The sequence below is a fragment of the Echiichthys vipera genome (genome assembly GCF_963691815.1).
Source record: "Echiichthys vipera genome assembly, chromosome: 6".
NCBI lineage: Eukaryota > Metazoa > Chordata > Actinopteri > Perciformes > Trachinidae > Echiichthys > Echiichthys vipera.
In genome coordinates, this window is record NC_139831.1 from 20,923,569 (window position 1) to 20,946,848 (window position 23,280).

Consider the following 23,280-nt stretch of genomic DNA (forward strand, 5'->3'; position numbering starts at 1 on the left):
CACTTTAACGTATCTGACACGGGGAGAGAGGAGGTCAACGAGCACTGCATGGCTTGTCCCTCTGCAAATTCTCTCCGCCCTTCCACTCTTCCTCGTGTCCTTTTATTTGAAGTTTGCATGAATAATCATAAGTACATGAACAATAATCTTTAACTAGTTACATACAAAGTATATCTTATGTTCACAAGGTCGCAGTTGGTTTTGCTCATTCAGCATTTTCTTTTACAGGGAGTGAAAGTCTTATCAGCCTTTCCTCCGGATGGGTCAAATATAATTGGTTCACATACCAACCTAGTGAGGGAAAATAACTTTTTCGATTACATGCATGGAAACAAACATTTCTGATAATATTTCATACATTTCTTTAACAGTTTTTAATACTCTTGGGTGTGGACATATATGCAAATGTATGTTTATTATAATTGCAAAAATCTGAAACAATAACAAAAACTGTTCAGAATATTCTCTAGAATAACCTGCACTGCTCAAAAAATATGCTTAAAGGGCACATTGACCTGAATGTAACATTACTAAGTAATACTACCACAGTGTAGTGCAAACTGTTCAGCATGGTCTGCCTTTGGTAAGGGGAGGAGGGCTCTCTGCATCAGCTGTATTATGGCCAGCGAGTGGTATTTGAGACTCAACGTACACCGGTGGTAACTCAATTCCCATGAACAGCAAATGCAGATATCTGTCAGAACTGCAGGGCTATGAAACTGTACTTGCCATTCAAAAAGCCTCTTTATTCATTTTTCCTCAGAAGGTTTGTTATTGGCTGCCATCCACAACGTTGATGCTGCATCGCTTACTGAGTTTCCAAACTACAGGGCGGGCTAAGGGTCAGAATCACAGAATGTGGGCTTGTTAATCCAAAAAAATTAATGGGCGCTAACGCATTATCGCGTTGACTTCATATATATATACATATTTGCATAAATTATGTCTGTTTCACTTCTCTCTGTGGCAACTTTTTGGGTCTTGAGGAGCTGCAGTGTTTATTCATGCACAAACTGTAACCTACACTGTACATTAACAGCCACTAGACAACTTAAGTGCTAACCTTTCCCTCTGCTCCCACTTGCCTTATTTCCAAATCAAAATTGTGTGTGCAATTCACTTGTGGTTACAGCATAAACTAACTGTCTCCCAGCAGCTACTCAATACCAGTCAAACATGTGACTGGTACTTTTACTGTTACTGTGCACTTCATTCGTTCTATACCTGAAGGCTTCAGATTCAACTCTGGATTATGTTCGGAGATTAAGCAACCGAGGGATGCATCTGTTATTTCAAAGAGGAGGGAAATCAAAGCCTGGTAGCAACCTTTGTTGGGGTGTGATAAGAACCAACTGCTTCTTAATGACAGAAATGTCAAGCTCGCAGCTGGTGACACCTGTCAGCATTCAGAGGTGAGGAGCTACAGATTTTGATGACCTGTAGGTAGTGGAGGGTGAATATCACCTGGGTTGGTCTCATAATGTAATAGGGCAAAAGTAGACTGTTGTACTTGAGGAAGGTCATTCTGTGAAAGCAAACAACTCTCCAGGGTCAAAAATTAAGTTGTTAGGAGGGAACTTTGTGCTTGTGTCCACAGTGAACTACAGTAATACCATTAGAACAAACTGAAAGACTAACATCAGAGGAGAGCACAAGAACAGATCAGCAAGTACAACACACAGGATATATTTTCGTTGTCTGGCTTTACTAACCCTGACAGCCGCAGTCCCACAGATTAAACATTAGTCCAACAGCCATAATTCCAAGTGCTGGAAAATAATACTTTTTGGTGGGAATTGGTCAAGTGCACAGTCATTTTTTCTTTTTTTATCTTTTGGGGTTGTTGTAGTTGATATTTTCAAGTGTAGTGGTAGTAAGCCTCAAAATCTTATTTTGCTATTTTCTTTGTTCAGGGACACTCCCTGTCAAATTGCATCCTTTTATGACAAGTTGTAGTACCTTAATACATACTTTCACCAGAAATGAAAAAAATGAAAAAAAAATAATTGGGGCTGCTCGTTATCAACTTGTGATGGCCCAAGGTATAGGCCCACAGGAAATAATAATGAAAAGAAAGGTAGCAGAAAACATCCTGAGGGCTGGACCTGACACCCGGGTCTAGAGCATGTTAGCTATGCAGCATAAGTTACCATGGCGATGTATCCCGGTAAAAAGCAAAACACTGTCGTAACACGGAAAAAAACTAGGGTATAATCTAAAGTTACCGCACCAAGCCCAAATCCTGCCCTGCACACCTTCCACTATCCTATTACCGAGTCTAGATAGAGCTTATATAGTTATGGAACATCTTCAGCATCTGCCTTATCCCCTTAAAAGTGCAAAATTTAGTGTGTTAGTCCCTCATTTGTGCCAGCTATCAGCTATCGGAAGACACTAGGCTCTGTGTCTGGGCTGCTGAAGCAGGGCGTCTGCTCTTTTTATACGAGCAGTCTTGGACTTCACATTCCTGTGCTTTGAATGTGCTTACAGGATGTATGTATTAATATATATTAAATGTAATAATAGAAAGACAATATATCAGAAAAATAGAGAGAGAACAATTGTTGTTGTTTTTTTTACAAAGGATGTCCTGATCAAAGGTTTTTTTCTGGCTTCAATCCACAACTGAGACCTTTTAATAATGAGTATCTGCAGAATATTGATTCATGTTTCTGACCCATTGAAATAACAGCTGTAGCCTACTTAACCTAACATACCTTTTTATTACACAAACAACCTGAATCAAATACTGAAGGTCAAGTAGTTTCAAAACTATACATTTGAATGTTGATGATGTGGAGTTTGATGTGGAGTTTAACTGCTAGAATGTGACTACTGAAATTAAGCTGAAGCGATCAGCTAGAGAGAAGACATCACTTTGGTGGAGTTGTTGGGACTACAAAAACAAGTGTGGTTGTACAGTGTTATGGAGTAGTGTGACGTTTAAACCTCATAAACAATCTTTTGCAGACAGGCACCAGTTTGTGGAGAGCATACAAAACTGCCAGCCAAGTTTTACCTTTGATCGTTGACTGTTTTTGACCTGTGATCAAGTTACAGAGGGAATTAACATAAATTAGTGATAGCTGATATGACCTGCAAGCAGCCAGTACCAGCGGTGCTGGGAACCCTATTGTTTTCACAAAGATTTTTATTTTTTAATTGGTCCATTGGTCAAACTCATACTGCAGCCTAAACTGTACAGGTTACGAAGGTGAAGCTTTGAACTTTGGTTCAGACCCCTGCATGTACGGCAGACACATGTTCACCAGCAGGTGCCTCTATAATGAAGTTAAAAGCGTTTTGCCTGTAACTCACATCGTACCTCACACATTCAAAATGCTTACATACAGCGTTCCCTGAACCTACATGAATCTCAGGATAGGCCACACCCATTTCTGTCTAGACTATTTTTGCAGGATTGTGATATGTGAAAAAATAAGTTGTCAAACTCTTCCTAGGCCGACAGTAAAAAACAGGAAGTGCTGCATATCTTCTTCAAATTGTGTCGGATTAACACAACATTTGGTAATCTAGTTTCCTTTGTCTTATTGAGGCATGCTACAAAATTTGACACCAACCAACCACTAGGTGGCGCTGTTATGCAGAATTCATCAAACCTAAGCAATTATAAGTCGGATTAACAACAAACTTAGAACATAAATTTCTGATGCCCCTCTGAGGCTTTGAGAAAAATATGACATCAATCAGCCAGGAGGTGGCGCTTTTGTGAGTATCGCTCATATTGGAGCATTAACCGTACAAGTTATGGAAACAAAACTTTCAGAAAAGATACAGACGGGTGCCCCCACAGAACACACCAAAAATGACACATGCCCACCACAACGTGGCACTATATTCAAGGAAAATGCTTTTTTGCCTCTAACTTCCTTTGTCATTACTTGGCGCTGTTACACAAAATCGAAAAATACACAAACCAAATTCAAGGTTGTCCCGTGGACCTGCGGGTCCAAATTATAACACCTCCATTGGTCGCTGGGCCTGAGCTGCACAGGGGCTTAGACCCCATGGATCTATCTATTTTATATTGTGGTAAAAAGAAGACACAAAAATAATAACCATTGAGTTATCTGAGTTATTTTATATCTTGATGTATATATGTCACTTTTTCTGGCATTTCAAGCTGTAAATCAATGATTAATGTAAAATAACCACAGAGCCTATTTATTTATTTATATTTCTGTGTGAATTAAATATAGGTTATAGGTAATATAGGTTGTCATGTTTCCCAGCACTACATTGAGTGTAGTCTTCAGCAGAGACTTCAATGAACCACCTGAATGCTTGAACACGTATGTTATTTAAAATCTTATTTTCTGTCACTGAGGACCTTTTTATATAGTTTCATTGAAGGAGGTATTTTATTATTAATTTAATATGATAAAATCAATCAATCTGTGAACTAGGGGTGTAACAATACACATATTCATACCCAACTGTCACGGTACAGGCACTTCTGGGTGGTTACAGCCGTGGACCGCGGTCCATGAATGTGGCATACATAGTGTTAATACGGCGAATGCACAGTCTTGTTTTGCGGTGCGGAAACTTTAAGCTTGAAGTCACAGTTCCCCCTGGACCGTTTAGCCTCTGGCTCGGCTCACACGTGCGCAGCATGGGTGCGCAGTAGCGGCCAGCAAGTGAGTGTGGGGAGAGTAACAGGCGGTGTCAGGCAGTAGATCCGACGCCCCCCACCCCTGTGAGCACGGCTGTGTGGACCGATGTCTTGTGAGTGCACTGCGTGCCAAAGGACAACATTAAAACCAGAGCTTGCAGACGTAACCCTGTCATACATATCCCAAGTGTGGGATAACTTCAGATTCCAGGTTAATTATGAACATGCACACACATTTAAAAAGGAACCATCCAGGTGTTACTAACTCCTACCTGGGAATTCAGAACGGGCAATGCTATAACCTAAGTTAATGCTGCAGTTGCAATTATATAATATATAAAATATATTTCTCCCTTAAATATGAACCTCACCGTCCTGTACCGTACAGTGTCTTCAAAATGGAGGTACGTACCGCACCGTGACTTTAGTGTACAATTACATCCCTACTGTAAACGTAAGACCCACCTTAATATCAACTTTATTGTCTTATTCTGATTTGTATAATTGAGACAATAGTTCACCACCCCTTTAGCTCTTAAAAAAATTCTCAACTTTACATATCAAAACATTTACATCCACAGTAGACTTTTCACAATTCATCTTATGTACATGCATGTACAGCACACAGTATGTGCAGACAATAAAGCATAGAAAGCAGTGGAGTTTTGAGAAATTAACAAGTACATGAGCTAGTGGGGGGTGTAATACTGAGTACTGACACATTTCTCACAGGTAGATATGTGGGTTTGCATTGATTCAGTCACAAGAAAGGAGGAAAGAAACTCACAGCCAGAGCTGCTGCTGCTGCGTAGGTCTGGTGATGACTACATTTTGAGGTAGCTGAGGTGATCTGGACAGTGCTAGCATAAAAGAGGTGCATATGTCTGCTGTAGATGCTCTGATCTACTGTGTTTCTCCTCTTAAAACAGTTGGCTGGTCAAAACAGTTATCTTCTGCTGGATGAGGCATGTTTCTAGCAGATCTAATTTGTACACTGGAGATCAAAATTAGAGAACAAATTATAAATACTTGATTTATAGTCGAATACTGTTATTTTTAAACAATGTTTTCTTAGGGCTAAATGATTCAAATCTGAATATGAGGTGTAGAGGCCCTTGATTTGAATGACTTCAGCACATCTGCACCCACAGGACATCACTAGCTTCTCACACTGCTCTGGTTTCATCTTGGTCCATTCTTCTTCAGTCTCTTTTACAGTTCGGTAACTGTAGTGGGTTTATTACTTTGTTGCCAAGGATTTTCCAAAGATTCTCTATGAGATTTAGATCTTGACATTTCCTCCACCAAATTTAACTTAACTTAACTTAATTTAACTTCCTTAAACACTTTGGGTTCAGTCGTTCCTAGTCCGATGCTGAACATAATCCCAACCCCTTTGTTATTTTTATGTCATGTCATGGTTTGTGAGGTGTTTTCTGCAGCAGGAGTTGGGCATCTTATACAGCTACATGGCAGGGTGAATGTAAATGTTTATGTGAACCTCCTTCAGCAATATGAAATATCTTCACTACAATTGTCTCCCAATCAGCTGCAAGACAATGCCCAGTCACTATGCAAAATGGGTTACGCAGTACCGTGAAGATAAGAATATTGAAACAATGAATAGTCCATCCCTGAGTCCACATCTAAATGCCAGAGAATCTCTGGAAAATTCTTGGCAAAAACGTAGTGGCTAAGAAACCCACTACAGTTACTGAACTGTTGAAGAGACTGCAAGAAGAATGAACCAAGATCAAACCAGAGCAGTGTGAGAAACTGGTGCTGAAGTCATTCAAAGCAAGGGCCTCTACACTTCCTATTCATTTTTGAATCCTATAGTCCTAAGAAAACATTGTCGAAATCTTCTCTTCTGACACAATGGTTTGTAATGGTAAAATTATTACTAGATGTGATGCTTGTTGCAAGGTAAAACAACTAATAACCAAGTTTGCTTATGATTATGTCTGTGCAATATCCTGTGGAACAAATGTGCGTATAGCATGACCTTTTCACTTGTACTTATGAAACTTGGACTTCTCCAGTACCAGGCACACCTGCTAAGAAAGGATATCCAGAGATGAAAACCACATCCTGTTCAATTATACGCCTGCTAGCATAGTTCCTCTTTAAGGTATTATGTTGACAACGCATGAACATCTGAAGTGTCCTATAAAAACGCCCTGTTCTTATTCTGTGCGCCATAACCTAACATTGCCTGTGCACATGTTAGCGGATGACGTCCGCAGTATACCCAGTAAATAAAGTCTTGTGCTTGCATCAAGGTCTGAAGAAGTTCCGTTCCAAATAAGAAGATTACTCATTGTGTAGCAAAAGAACCAGTGGAAACATCCTGACCAGTCTAGAAACGTTTCCACGACAAGTTACTGTTCAGAATTAATAAAGTATCAATACTTTGTTCTCTAATTTTGATCTCCAGTGTATATAGTTTATGCATCTGGCAAAATCATATGATATCATGGCATATTTATTGGATACTAAATGTGGATTTGAAACTTTTAGTCAATTAAGTAGTCGATCGACTGAAAATCTATCTGCAACTATTTTGGTTATCGATTCTAGCCTGGCATCACCAGACTAATCACGTATGCATATAAGTCTGTGCCCTCTCTGTTAAGTTTTGATTTCCAATCAAGGAGTTATCAATGATGCAGAGTAAAATGGCTCTGGACACCATTGGATAGACCTAACACAATCACAGCAATGAAACGTGACCTACAACCAATCACAGCAACGGAACAGTGGTGCTAGCTCAGTGGAAAACAATGTCACAAACTTTCTCATATTACAGTTAAAAAGTAGACTGGGCGATGACGCTGTCAGTCATCATATTAAACCTGTCCTACATGAAAAAAAAAAATGCCCAGGGCCAGGTCTGCTGGAATTCAGTCTAAATGGGAAAGGGGCCAGACTTATCTGCCAGAACAAATGAAATATGACTTTGGCAGTTTTGTCTGGTTTCCAGGCCAACTCGATTTCTTATTTTACTAATTTAAAGAAAAAATGCCAAACACTTGCTGAGTCCAGCTTCTCAAAATTGAGAGTGAGCATGTCAAACAAATTCCAAGAAATGTCACACATAAACTTCCATGTAACAAATACATTTTCTGAGACATAAAGGACTTATGCCACTGGAACAGACCACGCACTGTTCATCTGAACATAATGCCCATGTTACCATAGCACAGACCTGGATTTTAATCAGCAACTAGCAGTATCTGATCAAAAAATGCATGGTACCAATGGAAATGCCATCTTTTGTAACCACCATGTTGAATTATTACAAATGACCTTTAAGTAAAGATTTTTAACCCACCATGGTTAATAATTGAATGGTTTTATGTGTTATGCTTTGATTTGTGGCTTTTTCACATTCATTCACTTGAATAATGAGTTGATTTTGATTAAAACAAAACTACTCTTATTCCCAGACTGCAAGCAGAAGGTCTTGAAGGGGCCGTACTTGATATTCAGAACACTAATAAAGCAGTAAACAGCTATTTTCTTTGTAAATATTTTGCGGAGTGATGGCATCTTGAGCAGAGAAAGAAGTCCCTCTTCTGAAAAAAGTAATTAAAAAGACATAGTATAGTTTGTATAGTATCATTTATTTTTTCCTTTTTTAATATATAGATTTTGGGACGGGGGGTGGGAGGGGTATTTTCAGTTGCCATTAATGGGGTTGGGGAGGAGGGAATATATAGAAAATGATGTACAAAGGCAAATAGCTATATACACTGTAAGCTGAATGTGGTCTGTTGAATTGATGATGAAATTACAATTGTGACAAACATCTCCAAAAAGAAATGTGATATGCCTGAATATGAACATTTTTTTTTTTAAATTACAAAAAAAGGACCTCTTTTAGGGAAGCTTGGATGAACTGATGTCTTCAGTCTTGCTGTCTTAAATTTACAACCTTAGCTGGCAGGAGAAAGAGTGAAGAAATGCTCTCAGTGGATCTCTTCAATAATAGGGTGATGCCCACTTAGCTTTCTGAAAGGGTCTGGATTAATCCTGCATATGTGCCTTATCAGCCTTTTTCGTTTTTTGTTACAGTTCTTGCCCATTATCAGACTCACATCCTGTGTCTGGTCCTTTTATTGCATTAAGGTAGGATTGAACAGTTGGATTGAAGGAGGATGGGGGGGTTAAAAGGTCAGGTGCTGGCTGCAGAAGCTTAGAGAGACAACGCTGTGTGCACTACAGAGTTAGTAATTGGCATGATTGTAAATTAGCCTAGAGCATGTATATTCTTATCTCATATGGTAACAGCACATGGCTTTGGTGTTCCTGCACGCTACCCACCTTTAATTATAAGCACACTTCTAAATAATATACCGTCAAAGAGACCTTTCCATTTGTTCTCATTGTACAATCACATTGAAGTGTTCATCATATAGCATGTCAATATTTGTACAAAGGATGACTGATTAGATTACACAAAGTATTTCTTTCAGCAAAACACTTTCAGCTCATAGCTCTTTATGAAATTGATCAAGGCTTTCTTAAATGTCCCTTGAAACATTCTTGAATTCAGTTGACTTTTTGAGTTTAAAAAAAGGACCACACAGGATTAAACTGTTAATAAGAAATTGTGACAAAATGTTTGGCGCTGGCCATCTTCTGGGTAATTTGTTCACATCAAGTTACAAGGCTGATACACACACACAGTACTGTCAAAGTTGCATAGTTTATGGACCTGTTTTCCCTTATTAACAATATATCTCGATGTGACCTTTGAGGTGTCAGCAAAAACAAGGGCTCGACTCCAGTCAGAGGCGAGAGGTTAAGGAATGGCCTGTGATTGAGCACAGCTTTCACCCCTTATGATCAAATACACAAACTGACAGCCAGTGTTTGATGAACAATATATTTTTCTTTTAAATAATATTTTAGTATAAAGTATGATTAACAAGGCAGATCAAGTGGGTGAGGGTCAAAGCAGGACTGTGCTGAACTGACAGTAAATAGCCTGTTCTACATAACAAGACTAGTTTGTCCTAAGGGTTTTTTAAAACTTTTTTAGGCAACCTATTCTTTACTGAATTCACCATCATGACCCAAAGTTAACAGTCAAAAACTGGGGGTGTTAAATTGAGCTAAGAATTATGTTTGTATACATTAATGTGCAATATTGATACAGATTCCCTCAAAAGGCCCCACAAACTGTGCAGTTGTGGTCAGCAGGACAAACGGGTTACAGTAGGTAGATGGACAGAACAATAGATAGATATCCGAGGGGCAGGTCATGATCCATACTTTGAAAACCACTGGCCTTTGGTCTTGCCAGTCCACAACAGAAATACAAACAAAAGGTCATCTTTCTCCGGGCAAAAACAGCGCGCTTTGGATCCATTCCCACATCCCACTGCCTAACAATAATTAGATCATCTCCTAATTCTCAAACATAATCCTAACCACATTGAAGTAGCTTCTGATGAATTCAGATGAACCAACAGCCATGTATTGTTTTTACATTTAAATACATCTTAAGGAAAACACTCAGCAGAGCTCTTCCAAGTCTGACAACCATCCTCGGTTACTGTTAACTTGCAGTCAACTCTGTTCTGTAAGATGACAGAATATTTAGATGAAGGTAGGGGTGTAAACTGATATCTTATCAAACATCCCCTATAGGCTTGACAGACAAAAAATTTCCAATGCAGAAGTGTATCTGTGGTTGCCTGAATTCCTGTCAGTATTTATTCCAACAGTGACAAGTTTTAACAGTTGGGGGAACAGAAGGAATGTTTTAAAGACTTCTCAAGACCTCTTCATCATAAACCATTTCCCCGCCATTTATCCACATGCTGACGATTCACACGGGGCTTTGGTCAAAACTGAAATATCTCAACAACTATGTGATGGATTTCCTTTACAATTTAGTATCTTCATGGTCCCCAGAGGATGAATCCTATTGACCTTACCTATCATCTAATGCCACTGACAGGTAAAAGCTTTCACTTATTCTGTAAAATATTTCAGTATATGCTTCATGGTTTGGCTCGCAATGTGGTAAAGACATTCCCAGACAATTTGTAACTTTGGTGATCCCCCAACTTTTCTCTTAGCATCACCAGCAGGTTGACTTCTTTGGTTCAGACTGAAATGTCTGGACAACTGTAGGACTGATTGCCATGAAATTATGTGTGTTGCCCACGGGATGAATCCCTCTGACCGACTTTTCCTCTGGTGTCACCATTAGGTTGATGTTTTTAGAATTTTAGTTTGTGAAATGATATACCAATCAGCATCAGATGTAAGCATGCTGACAAGATGGTTAACATCGTAAATGTTATACCTGCTAAACATCAACATGCAAGCATTGCAATTGTGAACTTGCTGATGTGACCATTTTGCATAAAGCACCATTGTAAAACCAGCCAAGTACAGCCTCACAGAGGGGTTAGCTTGTCTGTAGACTCCCATGGCACACTAATCAAATATTGAATGACGACAGAGAACATTATCTCTTGGCAGATTTTTAAGAGACTTCACTACTTTTTTTCCTGTGGAACACTGATCAAACAATTCAAACAAAAGCTGCAGAGAAAACTAGTCTTGTTCTAAAACGTGGCTCCATTAGATTGCATTGTAACCAACATGAATGCAAGCTGACTACACCTCCAGTTTTTGTGCAAAACTACCAACTTTTTACAGCCACTTTTCAAACCTGCAGAGGTTGAGTGTTTGATACTTAATGATAGCTTTTAGGACAAGTATTAATCGAAACTGCACTTAATTAGTCCGTTTGAGAATTTATCTTTAACAGTTGAACCAATTGCAGCAGTCAGAAGCGCTTCTGTAATCTTGTTTAAAGCTAGTTGGTTGGACACGGCAGTACAAAGAGTATTTGTAGTACTGTACTACTTCATTTCTATCAGTCCCGTCAGCCTTAGAATAGTTCACATCCAGGACATTCTTTCTGTGAGTCAACAGTGCTAACCGCCCAGGCAGGGTGCCATGAGAGCACGCAAAGATTGACCTTAAGGTGGCTTTTGAGGAAAGTTGGGTCACAGAAATCGATAGGTTTCTCCCTGTTGGAAGCATGAATGTGCACAGCACATTTCATGCCAAACCAGCCATTAGTTTTCGAGATACTCTCAGGCAGTGTCTGAAATTGACTTTTTGACTCCTCAGCCAAAGAAACTGTTAAAAAAAAACACTGGCCAAGCATATTTTTTTTACCAGCCAGAGTAATAAACTGCCTTTTTGTGTCACATACACATTTGTTTCAGTACATTTCATTGAGATAATAAGGTATTATTATGACAAATTACATACTGGCGACACACAGAACAATTGATCATCACAGTCTCATCATCATACTGTAGCCAGCATCTTACAATTCCTTTGTCTCCAAACAGCTATTTCTCACAGAACATTTTTTTTATATGTGCTTCTCCCTCATTTTCGTCAGTGGGTTTTTGTGTTAAGGGTTGCCTTACTCTTTGTAAATATTGAGTATTTCATGATCAACCTGTACTTGGACCCTGATTTCAGGTCACAAACAAGCAAATGGTCAAATGAAGGCAATCCTATATTGCATGGCATGGAAGAGGCAATTATGGTAAATGTACGGTTTTCAGTGCAGTGCTTTGTGTACCAAAACAATTCATTATCATGTCAAATATGAAGTTTTCCGCAATTTTCTTCCTTTACGCTACAGATTTTCTTAATGTGAATATGTCAGCTTTGCAAGTTAAGCTCAAAGGCACCATTTGAGCTGGAGGTTAAGTTTTTAGCTAAGTGATGTACATTCTGCCTTTACTGAGGTTGGAAAAATGGACTTCTGGTTAAGATCCCTGGTCACTTGATAAAGGATAAAAGTGGCTTAAAATTAGTGATCAGCAGTGGGCAGATAGACTTTGGAGTCTTTATCTCAAGAAGGCCAGAACAGAACAGAAAAGTGAGAGATTTCAGCCAGCCCACGTCACAGCGTCACTCAAGGTAAAGGATTTCTCACAAATCGAGAGTGCACTGCTTGTCCCATTCAGCATCTCGGGCTCTGACATTTGACTATGATGTTAATGGTTCCCTTAAGATTTTCATTCAGAGCCTGATCTCCATATATTTTGTTACCAGTGCATGGTTCACTGAATTAGAAACATGCCCTGCTTAGCATATTGTTTTACACACTGAAGTTGAGGTCTTTTTACCAATCAAAAAACAAAATACTTGGGTTTTCTTCCTGCATGCAAAGGGAAAAGAGAAATATACATAGTTGTTTAAGCTCTGCTTCCCTACACATGTTCCAAATAATCATCAAAGCAAGGCTTAAGAAACCTAGGCCATTGTTTTTGATCCATGTATATGTTCTTTAATGCAGGGGGAAGCTATCTACGAATCCCCAGAGCTGAAGGTGATTGGGACATCTGTCTACTTTAGGTTAGCTTTTCCTTTATCATTCTACAAGGCTTCCCTTAGAATTTTTCTGACGGAAGCTGATGCAGAGGCCGCCAATGTCTAGAACAAGTTATTTGTTGTCACCTTTGTAGCACAATTTTGGAGTTCAAAAGTGAAGCATCTTCTATTTACAGTCAAAAAAAGTATCACCCCAACCTTCAAATCTATCTTTAAGGTATCTTGTCTGATTTTATTAAAAGTGATTGATTTTTGTTTCCAAATTTCTCTTTTCCTTTTCTCAGATTGGACCGTATTCCTTTTTAATTGTTGGATAATGATCCTGTACATAGATTTCATCAATAGCTTGATATGGAGCGATTCGATAGTAATCATAAAGTAATCAATGATGTAACTAACTTCCAGTAATTGTGTCATCATTAGATATGTAAGATTGCATGACAGGGCCTTTTTTCTCGGAAAAGCAAGTAGAAATTTTGGCATATTACAACGATGATATGGTGAACATTTAAGCAAACCGTTGCCCACATCGAGCAGACATGGTGAAACAGTACTGGGGATGGGCTTGAGTGCAGGGCTCCAGACTAACTTTTATCACTAGGAGCACTGTGGCCCCCAACTGAAAATTTTAGGGGCGCAACCAGACATTTTAGGGGCATACACGGTAAATCAATAGCATATGCAGAAATTACAATGTGCTGTTTCAAATTTAGTGTTACATTTTTATAGTGCTCTTTTGAAGATGCAATATAGATAGATGGTAGATGTAGATCTGCTCCTGTCTGGAGCTTGCTTCCCAGGTCCAGCTGAAAAGTGGTAAAGCCCAGCCTGGGAAGTGTGCCCAATGTTTTTAACTAGCCAATGAGAGCACTATTGCTTTTGTTAGCTCGCAGCTGGCACATTTAGGCTCAGCCACTTTGATGTTTGCTTGTCATATCAGAGGCAAAAGCCATGTGCAGTCAGTCCTGGCAAAGAGTGAATTTTGTTCAGTATATCAAGTATGAAACCTTTAAGAGGTAATGCATCTGTAACACAGGTGTCCCATTGGGTTGCTGTACAGACAGCCTATGAATAGTAACAATTTAAATTTTGTTTTTTTTCTCAAAATACCAACAGCACTGACAGTAACAACTCTTTTAAGAATTATTGACATTGAAAACCTTGATTTCGCCTCTCAGGTGAAAAGCTCTTTGTTGGAAGTCAAGGGAACATTGAAAACAAAAAGTAACCAGTTCATGGATCACTGCAGTTGCCCTTGATGTTTACCGATGGCAGGTCATACGTGCTTATACAGTAGAGCAGGACGGGCTCCTTGGGAGATGAGAGCAGCTGTAGGGATCAAAGATGCTGTAGCCCCCTTGTGTAACTAATGTATGACTGCATATGCCTGCCATGATGAGATCTGACATCGCAATACACCGCTTTTGGAAGGGATATGGATAAATTGTACAACCCAGTCCATGCGCAGCAGGGGTAGGAATCTGAAGGCATGCAGTTTGATGTAACTTGACAACATACGGTTGAATGTGTCTGTCTGTATATATATATATATATATATATATATATATACGGTATATAGAAGAAAAAATATTGGATAAAAGGAGCAGAGCCCAGCAGGTATGTGCCTTAAGATGTCACCCCCTTCACATGAATCAACAGTAGTGCAGGAGGGGATGGTGGAATGTGTGGTGCCAGGGGCTACAGAGACCTTATCATAAAAGCAGCTAGTAGAGCAATCATGTACACAAGAGCCTACGTTACACCATCCATTTTGCTTGCACTTATGTCCTTTGAATTTAACAGGTGATGGAATCACAAGCGGTACTATGCAATTATTTTCAACCAAGCAACACACCATCAACAGCTGTAACTTTAATCATTGATTCAAGGACACACAGAGATTTAATTTTTGTGGGGGTAACGGTGTAATATATGGCACCTTGTTTCAAGGTCAAGAGGGAAATGTATTCTGCAAAAAACTCTGCACTAAGTACCTACATGATATTATGTCTGCTGGATGGTAAAGGACGCTGTCATAAAGGGTGTGTGTAAAACAAATTGCAATCTGTCTGTCAGCTCATGTTAAATGGAGTGCACCATTGATGAGACCTGCAATCTGGTGTCTGCTTTTGTTAGAGGCAAGCAGTCGCTTATGAGTCATGGCATTTAATATAGATTTTATACATTGCATACATTTTGGGGAGGATGGACGCAAGGTGAAACATATTGTTCTTGTCATTTTTTGATGACATCATGTTGTTCACCAGCAAATGTCAGAAATGACCTTCAAGAAGAATAAATATTGTGAAATATTTAATCCCATTTACGTTGATAGATTCATCCCTGTTACAGTATATATTCAGTGAATTACGAAACTTGGACATATTCCTGACTGCAGGCGCAAACCATTGAGGATAAAAATAGGATTCAAACACTGTGAGCCATGCAAATCAGTGTGTTCACAGGGGGAAAAAAAAAATCAGTGTTTCGATGTCCCTTTCACCTCAGCTGTTTTGGAGGAATTAACTGTCAATCCGGTAGTAGCCATTTTTTTTCATGCTTTTTACATTACTACGTGAACATTTTATGAATTTACTCTTTAATCCTAACAGTCATGAAATTCCTCCACTTTTATATCAACAAGAACATTTATTATTCTGCCAGCATTCAAAAGGGCCGGTGTGGCAAGGGAGGTCAAACATGAATCAGAGAAGCTCTCTAATAAAAAAAAATATCGCCTCAAACCAGCCAGCAGCAGAGACAGTTAAGGATATGGGCAGACGCCAAGATCTCTGTTTGCAGTCATGCAACTGGCTGTTGGTAGCTGCAATACGATGTACAGTGAAACAACAATACTGTATTATTAATAATCATCATCCTTGTCATCGGCATAAGCAGATGCTTAAAATCCAGTTGTTTGATTCGAGCCACTGGTGTTTAGCTTGTGGTAAGAAATCCATTATTGCTTCCAGCTATCTGGCCATGTATTACTCCTGTTCTCTCTTCTACTGATCCTCTACGTTGTCACCATGAATAAGAATATGTTCTTAGTGAACTCAGCCAGCAAATTAAGGATTAAAAAAAACTATCCATCATGTTCATTTTGTTAGTTCGTTCTTCCACACAACAGATTCATATGCTCCTTTTAACATCACACTCGACAATCACTACAACTTCCCACTGACACCCTTTCCGACAAGAAAATCATGGAGGAGAAAAAAAAGAATAAAAGAGCAAGTGACATTGTTCTGATGAGTGTGATAGCATGAAAGGAAGCCTGCCTTTTTGTGAGCACACTCACTCTTCCCACCTGTGCTGTGTCAGGATAGTCACGGTGCCCCACCATGACTCAAGACAACTGATGCATACTAATCCAGCCTTACATACACCTCTGAAGCCCACAGGATGGTCAGAAGTGGCAGCCTGCCTCCTTGCGTTGCTGCTTGGCACTAGTGCCACCTACCTCTGCTGCTGTCTATGCTGCCATGGACCCCTGTGGTCTCTACACTACAGGGGGGAAGAGGTCTCTGGGCATTTACTTTTGAGCTGTGTGTTTATGTCTGTGCCACAAAGGACTGGACGGAGGGTGTAGGAGAAGAATACGTTATGGATTTCCAGTACGGCCTTGTCAGTATATCTTTGTGACACATATAGGAAGTGTTGAAAAAGGACTCCTGTTTTATGTAGCATTTCCAGGCATCTACAGAGTGCCTTGACATCAAAGCATGTGTCATTATTATGCTTTCAGGGGAAAAAGTTCACATCCATCAGAGTGAAATGTGCTCCTCTCTGCTGGTATTCTGTGTCTCTTAACACTTTGCTGATAAATATTTACACCCTGTAAATATTTGAGGGCCAAACAACATGTGGTGTCATTTATTTTAATCATATTGCACCTTTCATTATTTTTCTGAGGCTTACAAAACCAATCTCTGCAGAGTGTGCAAAGATGCATTTAATTTTCGTTCGCTATTAATCTCTAGCCCAATGAGATGATTAATTACACTGAAATAAAGGCTTGTCGCAGTTGGAACTGTGTCTTTATTCATGAAGGCCTCCGCATGGAGCTACATTTACATTTAAATGTGTTCATGGGCGGGATATTCTTATCTGCCTGGGCTTAGGTTGGAGGGCAGGATGGGTTCAAGAGCAGGGACAACAAATGTCTTTCTGACTCTGTGGAAGTTGTCAAACCAAACCGGGAATCCTGCATGAAAGGCCAGTTGGTTGTTTAGCACAAATCTCCTGCAACCAGAGGTTTTCAGTGTTTGTTGAGAGGAAAGACAAATTTGTCCCTTGACAGTGCAGATAAATGGTTTATTGAAATAAGAGTTGTAAGCGCCAGTAAAAGCATCTTGTCACCTCTTTTATAGTAAATGTGCAATGTGATTACTGGGGGAGATGGGCTGTTGTTTTTTACAATTATCTTCTAATTGAATTGTGTTTTTAATACAGTATGTTTTGAGGACAAAAGACACGCCTCATTAAATAGGGTTGTTGTTTTGAAAGGTCTAAAAGGACACCTCACATGTTGAAGGGCGTTTTGCACCAGAGGCAATAAATAACTTAACTACTCTTTCTTATTCATTTGCATTTGTGCAATCCATTTATCTCCACTCAGTACAATTAAGATGTAATTTAAAATAAGCAGATCTTTCCTTGAGAGATGATAGGTAATATTTAGGGATGAGAACTTGAGATTTCACATATCCTTGGAGTATAGCAATTAATTTGACCTTCAGATGTTTTTTAAAGGCAATCTCATTCAGCCATGTAAAGAGAAATGGCTTGTGTTAATGTGGAGGTATGCTGCTTGAATGCAGAAGAGACTCAAAATATGTTCGGCTTACGTCTTCCCTACTAATAATGAGGCCCTGCCCATTGGTACTCCAGGAGAAGATAGATAGATGCTGTCTGGTCGTATGTCCAGCACTCCAATCCTACATACACTCTCTCTCTCTCTCTCTCTCTCTCTCTCTCTCTCTCTCTCTCTCTCTCTCTCTCTCTCTCTCTCTCTCTCTCTCTCTCTCTCTCTCTCTTATCTCTACCTCAGTGTCTCTCACACTCTAGAAAGCTCATTTTCCTGCTTGCCTTGGAAAAAAGATTTGTGTGTGCGTGTGTGTGTGTGTGTGGGGGGGGGGGGGGTGCATGAGTTAAGTTTTAATAAGGGAGAGAGGTAATTTGAAAAGTCTGTGGAGGTGTTTGGAATATTATCAATAACAACCAGCCGGGATTTCATGCATGGAAGCATTTGGTGTAATTGCCTGCACATCCCTGATAGAGGTTCCTCTTCAATAACAAAAATATGCTCTTTAATGCAAAAAAAGACACTACCGACTAAGTTTTGTCAAAAACAGTTCAGAAGATGAGATGGTTGTAGTTTTTGACCACTGACAACAGCCTTCTAATTTATTTAATCTAGGTTCCCTTGCTGCTTTTAGGTTTATTCATGCAAAAACATCTTTTATTCTCTGAGATTCCTGTACTTCAAAGGCATTAATTTGCATTCAGCAGCACAAATTTAAAGCCTCTTTTTGAAACAATAACATTCCTTCGTGTAACTCATTCCCTCTTAGAGCCTGAGCCAGCTACAGAGAACCACTTTTGTAAAAGTATCACAGGTTCTTGGTAATTGCATTAGATGACAATTGAAGATGTGCTCATGTAAATTATAACCCATCATTTGTCCCATTAATGTGAAATCGAATCATTCTCTTATGTACAAAGACGGGATTCAGATTGTTGTGAAAAATATACACAAGCTAAGGATAGAGCTTAAAAAATGCATCAAGTTGATCTGTTTGCACTACAAACATAATTCCAGCACACAAAGCCTAAATATTAGCCCTACCCGAAGGGTGCCATCAAAAGTGGCACAGATGGATGCAGAAGGATTTTAATAATGAGAAAGCTAAGTTTCTTACACTGGCAGTTCATATATCACTGCAAGGCCATCATTGTTATCAACTTGATCAATAAAATAACTCATGAGCCATAAAACAAACCAAAATCAGGCGTGAATGTTTGTCTAAATGTCCACCCAGAGTCTCGTTCTAGTTTTAAGAGTAAGCTGGAGCGCTTTTCTCGCTTAACAACAGACCATTTTTCTGATTTGAGTGGGTTCCAGATTTACTCAGCAAAGTTATCCAGATAATTTCATAAACCTGCTTCTTGAACCTCCCAATGGTAAAGCCAAATGATCATCAGCAGCTATGAAAAAGTCTAAGTCATTTCCTCGATGACACATAGAAACCAAGCTGGGCTCGACCTTTCTTGCTGCCATAAACCTATGTGTGAATTCTCACAAAAATTACACATGAATGATAAGGTCATGGTCAATAGCGGCGTAATCATCCAAACCGGAGATTGGATGTCCGTTTGTCTGACTGTCAAGAGAGAGTCATGCAGGGGGAAGCAAGTGCTCTCTACTGTGCAGGGAACAAGCTTAGAGCCTCATAGTATATTACAGAGGGAATAACCCACACCACCACCCCTGCTATCAAAATTGCTCGGGAGGAGATTGCTGCGGGAGGTTGTGTCTGTCTCTGCGTCCCGGTTCTATATTTTGTTCTGTGCCCAAGGTGCTTCAGTGATCTGAGGCCAAAAGCTGTGTGAAAAAGTCTGCCAACTCATGGAGGATGATAGCTAGAGGAGGGAAAATTCAACAATCCGCCACAGAGCACTGGTGAAAAAGAAGAGTGAAGAAGGGAGACAGAGGTGAGGGGAAATGAAAAATGAAATGGAAAATGAGGACAGAGCTCTGGTCTCTTATCTTCTCTTGTCTTGATGTTCTTTAAGATAAGTACCACATAAGTATGTTGTCAGGTCCACTGAAACACATTACTGACAGCACCACAAGTTCTGAGGACGTCTTGCGGTGTTGCTGCTTGGCTGACCTTTCGATCCTGCGCACTTTTGGTTGCTTGTTCACTGAGCTAGAAATTCCTCAACCAAGGTTTATGGATGTTGTGGTAGTGAACTGTCCTAGTGGTTAGACAGGCTGCCTTGTAACTAAAAGGTCATACAGTCAGTTCTTGCAGCAACCATTATGCATCCGTCAGTAGGCCTAGGCATGTGTGTGCTCGAAATGCCTGAATGCCTACCTGATCACTCAGCATAAGTCACCAGTGTTAGCTGCCAAAAATGTAAATGATAAATACTGTATGGTGGTTGTTAATTAATTAAATTATGGATTTGTATGCAATGCCATTTCCAATAATCATTCGTCAAAAAAGTTACTGCTGCATGGTTGATTCAATGAAAGGCACCTATTGTTGTTTCATAAACGTCTTTGTTTGGACTTTTCTGTGTTATCTAAAATGATAGATGTGGAAAAGGTCATGAACCCAAAGCTTCTCTTTGAGGTCCCATGACACTGAACCACTTTTATTATAGTATTGAGCATTTTTTTTCTAACTGCGTGTGCACTTAAAGATAGGTAGATAGATAGATAGATAGATAGATAGATAGATAGATAGATAGATAGATAGATAAAATAGAACAACATAATAATTTAAAGGTGAATGATATCTTAGACAGCCATAGTACAATGTTTCATTTCTTGTGTTGCCGCTTATTTCAAAGAACCATTTTGTCTAAAGTCAGGAAAGATTGAAAAGCATTTACTTCCATGCAATGCCCTGCTCAAAAAGCTTGCCTTTGCAATATGTCTACATGGCAAAGCTGCCATCACTCTACAAGACATCAATGTTCCCCTGCCATACAAGTGTAGCTTTCTTGTTTCTAGTTGTTTGTTTTCTAAAGTGGAGGCAAGCTTACCTAAGCAAAACTCAATATGGATTATGGGTTTAGCTTTTCTATACAGAAGTGTGTATGACACATGTACAGTACAACTGCAGTTCCTCACTTCGCTGCTTGACTGCACTCTAACACTCAAGGTGCCATGTTCGCTAATATTATTGGAAATGTGGCTGGGTGACAATATTGTTCTAAAAAACTCTTGCACATAAGAAAATCCATATTAGTAATATGCATTTTACCTTTTCTTTGAGAACACAAAAATAGGGGAATATGAAAAGTAAAAGTGTATTGAAGCCATTACTTGTACTCCCAAGTAGTTATTTCTATTATATTTGTGTTGTTTATCATTCCATACTTGTAACCTACAACGTGCCATAATTTACACCCCATATATCAAACACTTAATAATAAGTCAGTATTCAATCAACTGTTCTGGATTTTCAACAAAACCGTCTTTAAGTGTAGCAAGTACGGATTTAATCATAGGAGGGGCTCAGTGTTCAAGTGATTTAACCTTTGAGAACAACGTCACCAGGCAACTGACAACAACAATGTTTGTCACTTTGTTCTCTTTTTGGAGAACAGGGAATTATTCTCTTTTCCTTATTTTGCCATGATGCTTACAAACGAGAAAGAAGAAAAGCAGATGATGAATGTCAATATGTGTCATGACCTCCAAAATAGATGGTGTGACATGGGTTATTCTTGTTCCTGTTTTTACTACAAAATCCACACATGAAAGCATTCAAAAAAAGGAAAAACAAAACACAAGGGTAGTCTCTGATGAAGGCCATACAGGACTAACCTGATGGTTTGTTACAGAAGCCGTCATTGGAAACTATTTCAAAAGAGGCAAGCAATATGGATTTGGTTTGGATGAACCACCAGTCTATAGGGGTGTTTTTACACTTGGTCCATTCCAGCCCTACAAACAAATTCAGATTGATGAGTCAGCATTTTCTGCATGTGAATGATCAAAAACAACTCAGACCTCTCTGAAGCAAACCAAACTCAGACCGAGGTGGTCTGAGTTACAAATGAGAACATTCACAGGTCTATTACTCCCTGTACACAAATAGAATTCAAATCAATTCACACGCCAATTCAAAAGTCAATGGCCCTCATTTATCAAACGAACGTACGGCAGAAAAACGTGCGTACGACCATTTCCAAGCAAACTTCGGCATTTATCAATTTGGACGCAAGCGGGAGCTACGATCAAATCTCAGGTCTGGTCTGAGGTCGTGTACGCACATTTGAGCCTGTGTATTTGCGGTGCAGCACAGCAAAATCTGACTGAAAATAATAAACAAACCTCAGCTGTCATTAAGCATAAGCAGTCACATATTAGGAACAGATCAAAACGGATTCTTAAAACGAATTTAAAAAAAAAATTGTGGTTGGAGCAATTGATTGTACTCATGTGCGTCTGAAGGCACCATCCATTAATGATTATCATTCATCAATCGCCAATACTACCACTTGATAAATGTACAGGTGATTTGTGATGCCAAGGTGTCCCTTTTGGTGGCCAGGTGGCCAGGGGGAACACACGATTCGTTTAAATATCAAAACAGCTCGGCTCCAGCCCCCCGCGACCCCAACAGGGACAAGAGGTTAAATATGAATAAATGAATGAATGTGCTGGCGCGCGGCTGCAGGTAAGCGCACTGCAGAGCCAAAGTCATCTCCTCGGTAAGTGGCTACCCTCGATAAATAGCATTAAATCAAACAAGGTATCAGATGATTACCATGTTGGTATGGTTCTTCTAGGTGACAAAGGTTATCCTCTAACAGAATACATAATAACCCCGCTGGCAGATCCCGCTACAGAGCAAGAGCGCAGGTTCAACAGTGCGCACACACGCACACGGGTCACAGTGGAGCGCTGCTCCAGGTTGACTGCCTCTGTTATTCTTTTCCATACAGCGTTTTTATAGGCCCCTTTTATTCCACTCTTAAGACTGCCAAAAAGCACATCTTTATTTTGCTCCATCTCGGATGTCAGGATGCCGATCTGTGTGTCGGAAAAGTTTCTTTTCTTCCCAGTGTTTCTGCTCTCCATGTTTGACCTCAGTGGGCGAGGCCTCCGAACCAGGAATATTTAAGGGCGTAACATGTTAATGATGATCGAATTCAGCCGCCGCATTTATCAAGGCCCGCTCATTCGTACGCTGAGATTGGTCAGATATGAATGTTTCATAAATCACACGTGTGTCCTGTCGTAGGACCAATTCTGCGCTCAGATCTGCGCCTGTTTTCACGCAAGATTGATAAATGAGGGCCAATGTGTGTATTTCCATCGACTCCTGCATTTGGACGTCACAGCTCCAGCGATCTGGAGCCCTCTCGAGCAGATATGCCGGGCTTCTATTTTTGCCGGATGATGAAGGCCACCACAGCATTTCAGCACAGAGCAGATCGTGCTGGATGGAAAGTAGAACACAGAAACAAAATAAAACATCCGGTTGATTTCAAAATAAAGTACACAGTGCTCA